Source organism: Furipterus horrens, unplaced genomic scaffold (genome assembly GCF_987537825.1).
Source record: "Furipterus horrens unplaced genomic scaffold, mFurHor1.1.pri manual_scaffold_13, whole genome shotgun sequence".
Lineage (NCBI taxonomy): Eukaryota > Metazoa > Chordata > Mammalia > Chiroptera > Furipteridae > Furipterus > Furipterus horrens.
This window is the reverse complement of record NW_028327183.1, coordinates 51337746-51349159: the sequence shown is the minus strand read 5'-3', so window position 1 is coordinate 51349159 and position 11414 is coordinate 51337746.

Here is an 11414-nt window from a genome sequence, read left to right as displayed (position 1 = left end):
TGTGGGGTTCTGGAAGGCCGTGCAAGAAGAAGACTGGCACTATGATGTGAATCTACTCTTGGGGATGACCACAACCTCTACATCTGTGACATCTTCCCTGCCCATGTGTCTGTGGCCACTGACAAGTTCAACTACAAGTAAATGGAAGGAGGGGGGCTGTTGGTCAGGCCTTGCTCTTGCCTGGGTCTTGCCCTGTCCATCTGTATGGTTCAGACACTGATCCCTGGGGTCAGGCAGGGAAGAGACAATGGGGCCTTGGGAAAGACATCATAGACAGTGAAGAACGTTCCTCTTAGATGTGGGTGTCAAGTGGGGGTGGAATTGGTTATTAATGAGGGAGTCAGGATGCATGTAATAAAGTGGTAGGCAGACAAGTTGTTAACTGAGGTCAGAGGATGGGAATGAATGATAGGAGGTGTCAACTAGGGGTCAGGAAGGGGCCATCAGTGAGGTCCCAAGATGTTCCTGTCAGATGATTCAGGGAGTGGATATGCCAGGGTCAAGTGAGGGGCCATCTTAAGGGTCAGGGGAAAGGCTATTGCAGGATCAGGAAAGGGGACATCCAGGAGCCAGGGTTATCACAGAGGTGAGTGGAGACGGGCTAACCCAGAAATTAACCTTGGAGATCCTAGCAGGGCCCATTACCTGAAATTCCTCATGTTTCCAATCCCCCTGTTTCTCCAAGGTGCCCTCCCATGGCTACCTTGGAGGGATGTTTGCCCTGCACTCAGTTCACTGACTAATGATAGCTTTCCCAATGCATCCTGGGGCTGGGATCGTGAGGACAATGACATCGCAGCCAGGTGGGGGCCCTGCTCTAGGGAACCTAGCACAGGGGGCTGCAGGTCCCTCCATGGTGTGAGGACGACAGGCCACCCTGGACTGAGGGGGACATGGGCCTCCCTGGCCTGACTGGCTGGGCTGTGGCATGGGGATCCCATCAGGGGAGACAGGCATTTGGCCACCCTGCTCTCTTCTCTCTAAGGCTGAAGCTAAGCAGGGTGCTCCTCTCCTGGCCCCATCTGCTTTTTGGCCACTACTATATGCCGGAGGAGGGGCTGGACCCCAGCCATGAGCAGAGTCCTGAGAGAGGAGTTGGGATGGAACAGGTTGGCTGGTCCAGGTTCATCCCTGAGCTCACATGGCCGCCACTCCCCCCAAGTCCTGGCTTCCTGGCCCAGACCCAACACAGGTGGTGGCATGATGGTGCAAACTCACTGGGCTACAGGCTGCTCTCCAAGGAGCTGCAGCCCTTTCACACCATCCTCACTGTGGACATCATCCCAGCCCCAGGAGCACAGTGCCAAGCTGAGGGATATCTGGGGACTGGACCAGAATCCCTTGGATGGGCTGCAGGGAAGGCCTCCCACTGGTCCCGGCTGGTTTCTTATTATTTTAACTCACTTCTCTCTGCCATCCCTAATCCCCACCCTTTCATTTCCATTCATTCATCCAGGGTCCCCCTCAGATTCCACAAGCACTGGTTTTCTCCACATAGTTTCAAGTGTTAAACACCCACCCACCACTTCTCGTACAAACTCATGGGGTAGGCACTATAATCTTTGTTGCAGGAAGACAGATCTCTGGGTAGGGGCATTCTCGTGCCCCACCACCCAGGTGGCATCCCGTGACTCAGGAGATGATGAGCAACTCTCGTCTCCGCCTTCGGCTTTAGGCTGTCGAGGCCACTGAGTCATGTAATCCTGGGTAAAACAGGTTCTGTTGTGTACTCCATCTGCTTCCTTTAATGAAGTCTTGATATGGAGCTGGCCTTGAGGATTAGTGGATCTTCCTTACTTCCTTGACAGGTGCTAGATAAAACAGGAGTTACCCTGGCCGTATTTTACATATTAATGCTCTTGTAAGAATTCTTTCACTTGTAAAATTCTCCTGTTGTTGGCTGGAATGTCACACCCTATTCTATTCCCTAATAAAAAGAGGATGAGGCTTCTCGCTCTCCGCTGATGGTCTGAGCGAGCCACAGCCCTCCGTTCGTTACTGGCCAATCATCCTGCCTGCCAGATTTATTTCAGCGTCCGAAATCACAACCAACCCAACATCTGGCGCTCGAGCACGGACCAGAAGGTAAAAACCGGGACGGGTAGGACCGAAAAGGAAATCGCACGGGTCTAAGCAAACTTTTCGGAAAAACGATTCGGAGTAATGGGGAACAATCCTTCAGTTAAGGAAGAATATATTAGGCTTTTAAAGTCTTTACTTAGAAGTTCAGGTGTACAAATAAAAGAGAGTGCCTTAACAGATTTATTCTTGCAGGTCAAGAAACACTGTTATTGGTTTACTCCAGAGAGAAGAAATCAGTTAAATTTAAGGGTGTGGAAACAAGTTGGTAAAGCTCTTAGAAGAGCGCACCAGACTGGTCATCCTATAGCAGGTGAAACATGGGCGGCCTCTAACCAGGTGGCTGTGGCCTTGCAGCCATTTCAATCGGACTCTGAGGCAGATTCAGTAAAAGCTTGTAGTAGTCAGCCCTCGCCTCCAATTTATGACCAGTCGGAGATAATTAACAATGAAACTCCGGGAGATATGCAGGGTGCCGTTGCGGCCCCGTCTGTTCTGGCAGAGGATACCGGGAACAATAGCCCTGCTCCCGCGCTGACTGCAGCCGCTGCGCCCAGCCCCCCGCTGGCGGCGGCTCCAGTTCCGCTTTCAGATTTTGAATCAGATGAGGCTCCACCCCGGTATCCTCCTTTGTCGCCACTTCCAACATTTCCTGGTGAGAATGCCCAGCTGTTGGCTGCCTTTAACAACATGTCTAAATTGTTTGAGAAGTTTGCTGTTAATCTAGATACTAAGTTTGAAAAACTTGTTAATCATTTGGATTCTAAGGAGCCTACTGCTCCTCCTGCTGCATTTCTGGCTCAGGAGGCTCCGCCCTTTGTTCCGACGTTGCCTCCGGCTGCCACTACAACATCTTTTGTTCCTAAAAATCCTTCTGATTATACCGATTCAACCTTTTGTTTCGCTAAGCCTCCAAATTTAACAAGGGTTATGCTTCAGGCCGAGGAGGAAACACCTCCCTCGAAAATGTGGACTAATACCTCTTCAATATTCCCAGTATTAAGAATTCAACAACCTCCAAATAACAAACATCCGCAGGGCCAGGTTGTTGTTGCCCATCGCAATGTTGAGTTTCAGTTTTTAAAAATTCTTAAATCCTCTGTTTCCAGTTATGGACCGAATTCTCCTTACGTGTACGGTCTCATTTCCTCATTTGCTAATGATAATCTTTTAATCCCAGCAGATTGGGATGTTCTTTCTCGGTCCTCCCTGGAGCCCGCGCAATTTTTACAATTTAAATCTTGGTATAGCGAGGAGGCCAGGCGGGTCAGCCGTGAGAACGCCGCCCTTCAGCCGCCTGGGGCGACATTTGAGCAACTTACGGTACCGGGACCTTTTCTGCGGTTAACAATCAAATTCAGTTATCTAATCAGACTCTTGCGCAAGTGAAGGATATTTGCCTCTTTGCTTGGCAACAATTACAAAATCCTGGGGAGGTGGCAAAATCTTTTGTGAGAATCCTCCAAGAGGCCAATGAGCCCTATACTGAATTTCTTGCCAGACTCCAAAGTGCTATCAAAAAGGCCACTACTGGCATTGAAGCACAGGATATGTTATTCTTAATCCTTGCCTATGAAAATGCTAATGCGGATTGTAAAAGGGTGTTGGCTCCTGTGAAACAAAAGGGTGGAACCGTTGAAGATTATATCAGAGCATGTAGAGAAATTGGATCTCAGACTTATGGTATTAATTTGTTAGCCTCGGTTATGAAAGAAAACTCTCAGAATTCTAAAATTAGGTGTTTTAATTGTGGTAAAATTGGGCATACTAGAAAAGATTGCAGGAAAGGAAAAGGAGAAAAGGGGGTAGAAAAATCCTCCCAGCCTCCGGGACTGTGCCGAAGGTGTTACAAAGGAAGGCACTGGACCAATGAATGCCATTCCAAAAAGGATAAACAGGGCAATCCTTTGCCGCCCCTCCCTTCAGGGTCGGGAAACTGGCAGCAGGGCCCAGCTCGGGGCCCATCAAACAGTACGAGCCTAACTACTCAGTTTCCTGTCAGCTCGGGGCAAACCCATCAGCTGATGAATTAAAACCTAAATCTAAATTATTTATCTCAGAATTATACCACTCGACCAGGTCGAGCGCGGCCTTAGATATACCAGCTCCTGCCGCATTTTCTTTGTCTCCCGACAAAGGAATCCAGAGAATTCCTACAGGTGTTTATGGCCCACTACCGGCTGGCAGTGTTGGCTTGCTAATAGGAAGAAGCAGCCTGACTAGTAAAGGAATTATAGTACATTTAGGAGTAATTGATGCTGATTTTACGGGAGAAATTGAGGTTATGATGACAGCAGAAAAGCCTTGCTCTTTTGAGCAAGGGCAGCGCATTGCCCAATTGTTAATTCTTCCGTACATCCCCGGAAAATCTGTGCCTGCTACACGCACTGGGGGATTTGGAAGTACTGATAAACAAGTTTTTTGGCACACTCTGATTAATGATCAGAGGCCCGAATTAACTGTACAATTTGAGGATGGAACTTCTATTACTGGATTAGCAGATACCGGAGCTGATGTATCCATTATATCTTTGGAACATTGGCCCAAGCATTGGGACACTAATATTATTAAAGCTAGCTTTGTAGGCTTGGGCACCCTTGACAAAATACATCAAAGTACTAAGCCTTATTCTTGCTATGGGCCTGAGGGACAAAATGCAGTTTTGCAGCCTTATATGGCCCCAATATCTGTTACTTTATGGGGAAGAGATTTATTACAGCAATGGGGTGCTACGTTATCAATACCCACAATTTCCCCCGTATCAAAGAATATTATGTTTAATATGGGTTATAATCCTGCTTTTTCACAACCTAAGCTGCCAGAATTTGATACCAGGACAGGACAGGATCGTCGAGGCCTAGGGCATCCTTCCTCTGATGCAAATTTATTTTAAAGGCCACTGTTGAGCGCTTCGCCCTTCCTCTGAAATGGTTAACAAATAAACCGGTGTGGGTGGAACAGTGGCCTCTAACAAATATTAAATTAGAAGCGCTTCATCAATTAATACAGGAACAAATAAATCAGGATCACATTGAACCAAGTACATCCCCATGGAATTCTCCTATTTTCATATTAAAGAAAAAATCTGGAAAGTGGAGAATGTTAACGGATTTAAGGAAAATTAATGAGGTAATTCAGCCTATGGGACCTTTACAGTCAGGGCTACCTAACCCTGCATTAATTCCAAAGCATTGGCATATTATTATAATTGATTTAAAAGACTGTTTCTTTAATATTCCCTTACAGCCACAGGACTGTGAAAAATTTGCTTTTACTGTACCTGCTCTTAATAATCAAAAACCTAGTCAAAGATATCAGTGGAAAGTACTTCCTCAAGGAATGTTGAACAGTCCTACAATGTGCCAGCATTTTGTTAATCAACCTCTGGAAGAACTCCGAGGTCAATTTCCAGAGGGAATGTGCCTACATTACATGGATGATATTCTACTAGCACATCCCTCTGAGGCACAACTATTACAAATGTTTAAATTAACTTCTGATTTGTGTGCTAAGTATGGTCTTCAAATTGCTCCAGAAAAAATACAAAAGAAGGAACCGTGGAATTATTTAGGATACCAAGTAACTAGAAGTCATATAATACCTCAGAAGGTTAAAATTCGTAAGGATTCTCTTCAAACCTTAAATGATTTTCAAAAATTATTAGGAGATATTAACTGGCTCCGACCTTCTATGGGAATTCCTACCTATGCTCTTGAAAATCTTTTTCGCACTCTCGAAGGTGATTCCAATTTAAACAGCCCCCGATCACTAACTAAAGAGGCTGAAAAGGAGCTTGAATTAATTGAACAATATTTCCAAAATTGCCAGTTAAATCGTATTCAGCAACTAAGTAATCTTAAGTTAATCATTATTCACAGTGCTCATTCTCCTACTGGGGTGTTATGTCAAGAAGAAAACATTATTGAGTGGCTATTCTTACCGCACAAATCAACCAAAAGACTAGAGACTTATCTCAGTACAATTATTCAAATTATAATTCGTGGCAGATTACGTTTTAGACAACTTTGTGGTCAAGATCCTGATGAAATCATTGTTCCTTTTACCAATAAAGAAATTGCTAATCATTGGATATTATGTGAAGAATGGCAAAATGCTTTTTCTGACTTTCTAGGTAAAATTCATAATTCATATCCTTCCTCCAAAAGGTTTCAGTTTTTAAAGCGGACTCAGTGGATACTTCCTAAATGTGTTGTCTCACAACCTTTATCTGAGGCAGAGACATATTTTACTGATGCTAATAAATTTGGTGTTGCTGGTTATAGTAACCTGAAAAATAACAAAACTATTCAAAGCCCTTATACTTCTGTACAAAAGGCGGAGTTATTTGCTATTGTTATGCTTCTAACTGATGTACTTTCAGTTCCTTTAAACATCATTACAGATTCACAGTATGCTGCCCATACTGTTCAAGCCCTGGAGACTGTAACCATACCTCAGAATGGTTCTGAACTTAATACTCTTTTCTTACAGTTGCAGTTCCTCCTTCGAACTCGCCATCATTTAATTTACATAACCCATATTCGATCCCATACAGGTTTGCCAGGACCCTTAACTAAAGGCAACAATTATATAGACACTCTAGTTGGTTCTGTTATCAAAGCTCAAGCTGAACATCAGCTCCATCATGATAATGCTCGGTCGCTTAGACACCGGCATAACATTACCTGGTGTCAAGCACGTCAAATTATTAGGGACTGTTCTACATGTCAACTTATTAACCAACCTTCCTTACCAATAGGTGTTAATCCTAAAGGTTTGCTACCTAATCAAATCTGGCAAATGGATGTTACTATTGTACCTAGTTTTGGAAAGCTTAAATTTGTTCATCATTCTATTGATACTTGCTCTAAATTTTCATGGGCTACAGCAATGTCTTCTGAACGTGCAGGATGTGTTATTATACACCTCCTCGAAGCTTTCGCTGTTCTTGGAAAGCCAGAAACTATTAAAACAGATAATGCTCCAGCTTATCTCTCTAAAAAATGTCAGGAATTTTTTTCTCAACACGATGTTAAACATGTTACTGGTATTCCATATAACAGCACTGGACAAGCTCTCATTGAACGTCATAATCGAACATTAAAAGAGCTTCTTGAAAAACAAAAAGGGGGATATAGTATGGACTCCCCAAAGAAAAGATTAATGAATGCAGTATTTACTCTAAATTTTTTGCAAATTGGTGATGATTCTCTCGTTCCAGCTCAAAGGCATTGGGCAATGAAAACTGTTTCACCAATAAATCAACCTGTTCATTATTATGATGTTTTAACCTCCAATTGGCTCCCAGCAACTGTTATTCGATGGGGCCGAGGTTATGCTTATATTTCCACAGGCACTCAGAATATTTGGATTCCTGACAAACGCCTTAAGCTGCGTCATGTCCTCCCAGAAGAGGGGACGAGAGGACAGCGGCGAGGAGGATTGAAGGAACCTGCCAACTTAAAATCAAATTAAACAATTAGTAAATCAAGGAAAAGTATTAGTAAAAGCTAATCATAGCCCACTTAACAGCTGAGGCCTTGTTTTTGGCAATGCTCGCCATTTTATCTATTCAGGCCCCTGGAGCTAATGCTGAAAATTATACTTACTGGGCTTATATTGCTAATCCACCTTTAATGAGAGGGGTCTCATGGTGGGACCCTACTGTTCCTATATATCATAATGAAACGGGTTGGCTTCCCGGTCCTTTTGATATACGTGGTCCTTTAAAGCCTGACGAGGAAGGAACAATGGTTCCATATTATGTTACAGGAGTTTCTGGTCCACCTATTTGTTTTGGTGCCGGTTATCACTGCTTTAATATTGGTCTCAGAGAAGGAAAACTCTGACTCCAAAAAACCTCCGCTGCCTTGCGGCATACCTCTTCAGGGGAAAGGCTAAGGGAGTAAACCCCGACAGAAAATCCGGAGCCAGAGTCCCTAAGGCGGTTTGACGTTGTAGTCAACACTGGCAACTCCTGCGGCGCACCTGAAGCCAAGCTGTATTGACTCCGTCTTTCCCTTGGACCCTTCAGCTGCGAAGAGAGGGGGGGTCTGCTGCATGGGCAACAGCAGACCCTCCATATCACCCCGCCCAGGCTCTGTAGCTTCAGCTTCACTGGAGGGGACACTCCAGCGTCATCGCAAGATGTCGATTCAACACGGGAGGAGACAGATACCGTGTCACTCCCGAGTCGGACTGCACAGCCATTCTCGGCGGTGCAGATAGACTCTTAAGAAGCTACACCATCGTCTCTCGAGACGGACGGCTGCCGACTAATATTGGTCTCCAAAAGTGGCTCACGGTAGAAGGAAATACCACCGAGTTATACAATAAGCTGTTAATAATGCTCTCTGCTTATACTCCTACTGGTTATATTCCAAATCATTGTGAATTTTGTTCTCCATCGAATGAGCCACTCTGTAAAATGCCAACGTTTCTCTCAGTAACTGATTGGGTCCATTGGACTCAGTGCAGGGGAGAACAAGTACGAGTTATTGTTAATACTTCCTATGGAAGCGTCATTACTTGGAGTCCGTATGGCTCCGCTCGTACGGCACATCCTAAGCAAAATATACAATGGGCCAATAACATTACATGGATGACCAGTACTGCCAGAGATTCCATTGTTTGGCAAGAAAGTGGTTTTTCACCACCATTACCCTATATGAAAGGCTTTTATTCTCAACCTCATTTGTGGAAATTAAGTGCAGCTTTTGAACCTCTTAATGTCTGGACGGGACGGCTATATCAGGCCAATGGTTTTCATAACCTTACTTTTGTGCAAAATGTTACCAGATATTTTCAGGCTTGTGTTAAACTTCCCTATTTACTACTCAAAGGGAAAGTTACCTGGGTTCCTGAGACCGGCGAAATCTCTTGTTTTAATTGTACTTTGCATACCTGTATTAATCATACTATGAGTTTGTCTCCCAAGGAAAGTCTCTACCTCCTGAGAGCCCGAACTGGAGTCTGGATGCCTGTTCAGCTTGGCCGTGCATGGCAAGACAGCCCTGCCTCTGGACTCCTTCATAAGGTGGCTGAACGACTGCTTCGCCGGAGCAAGCGCTTTATCGGCCTCCTTATTGCAGTCATCATGGGACTAATTGCTGTCACCGCTACCGCTGCGACTGCTGGTGTTGCTCTTCATCAGTCTGTGCAGACTGCGGATTTTGTAAGGACTTGGCATCAGAATTCTGAACAATTATGGACTGCTCAACGCCAAATTGATGCTGAAATGCAGTCTGAGTTAGCTGATTTAAACCAAGCAGTTGTTTTAGTAGGTGATCAACTACAAAGTGTTAAAAGACAGTTATTGTTAAAATGTGATTGGAACCAATCTTCTTATTGTATTACTCCTGTTCCTTATAATGAAACTGAATTCCCTTGGGAACGGGTTCGTAAGCATTTGCTAAATCATGATAATCTAACCCAGCATATTATTACCTTACAAACTAAAATTCATACTACTTTTGAGAAACATTTAGAACAATTATCTGGTCAAAGTATTTTTGAAGATGTTATGAGTGGAATTGATAAAATGAATCCTGTTCCCTATATTAATGGGTTCATTGGAACTCATGTTGGAACAATTTCTTTATTCCTTATTTTCATTTTAGTAATTGTTATTGTGTTTTTGCGCTATAAGAAAAGACAGAAAGTTAAGTCTGCTATCTTCTCAGTCATGCTCCATAAGACATCTGTAAAACAAAAAGGGGGAGATGTTGCAGGAAGACAGATCTCTGGGTAGGGGCATTCTCGTGCCCCACCACCCAGGTGGCATCCCGTGACTCAGGAGATGATGAGCAACTCTCGTCTCCGCCTTCGGCTTTAGGCTGTCGAGGCCACTGAGTCATGTAATCCTGGGTAAAACAGGTTCTGTTGTGTACTCCATCTGCTTCCTTTAATGAAGTCTTGATATGGAACTGGCCTTGAGGATTAGTGGATCTTCCTTACTTCCTTGACAGGTGCTAGATAAAACAGGAGTTACCCTGGCCGTATTTTACATATTAATGCTCTTGTAAGAATTCTTTCACTTGTAAAATTCTCCTGTTGTTGGCTGGAATGTCACACCCTATTCTATTCCCTAATAAAAAGAGGATGAGGCTTCTCGCTCTCCGCTGATGGTCTGAGCGAGCCACAGCCCTCCGTTCGTTACTGGCCAATCATCCTGCCTGCCGGATTTATTTCAGCGTCCGAAATCACAACCAACCCAACAAATCTTCCTCTTGAAAACTAGGACAGATGAATTACAGACTTCCCCAATTGATGTAGAATCAATAACAGGAACCTGGCTCCTGGGCATGTCCACTTAAAGATTATGCTATTCTGCTTTTTGTGGCCAAAAAAAGAGTGGGGGAAAGAATAAAAAATTACAGTATGTCCATGATAGAAAACCATGCAGCCATTGAACAGCTAGCTGTATGATATGAAAGAAAAAAAAAACCATGCATGTATGATTTGATATTTATAAAACAGGAGAATTGTAACGAGTGTATGTGGGTAACAAATGTCGGCAAGCTTCTTCTGTAAAGGGTCAGAATAAATTTTTTGGGCTTGTAGGTAATACAGTCTTTGCCACAATTACTCAGCTCTAGCACTGAAGCACAAAAGCAGCCAGACAATAAACAAATGAAAATGAATACGAATGTGTTCCAATAAAACTTTACTTTTAAAAAATGTATCTGACCAGATTCAGCTGATGGCCAGTTTGCTGACTCCTGGCATATGATTAGGAGCCTGTATAAAAATATGAAAGAGCCCCTAACCAGTCTGTACACTGTTTATCTACAAGAGGCTCATGGCGGAGGCGGAAAGAAAAGGGAGGGGAGAGCCGAGCTAATCATGAACAAAGAGAGAAACTACACTATGAAGACCAGAATACATTATACAGTCACATTTATGCACTTACCAAAAATGTAAGTTCATGTGTCTACATAAAGAAATGAGTAATGTTGACTTACAACCTCAGGATATAAATATCAATAGGGAATAAGTTTAATAAATAATTACATTCTTTAAAATATATATAATCTACCCACACCTCCTGTTATGCAGTGGATTTTGCAGCAGTCACTACAGAACTGAGGCTGTATGTGTGTATTGACCTGACTGTAAAAATATGCATACATAAATATATAGATACCACATATACATACACCCATAATATTGTCATCATTCAGTTTGCTGGCACTTTAAAAATGTTGGTATCTCACATTAGGGTTATCATTAATATAATTTCCAACAAACTGTCTTATAAATAATCTGGTAACAGTCTGTCTTTTATCCCTTTCTATAGAAAAACTTTTCTCAATACATTAGCCATGATTTCTTCC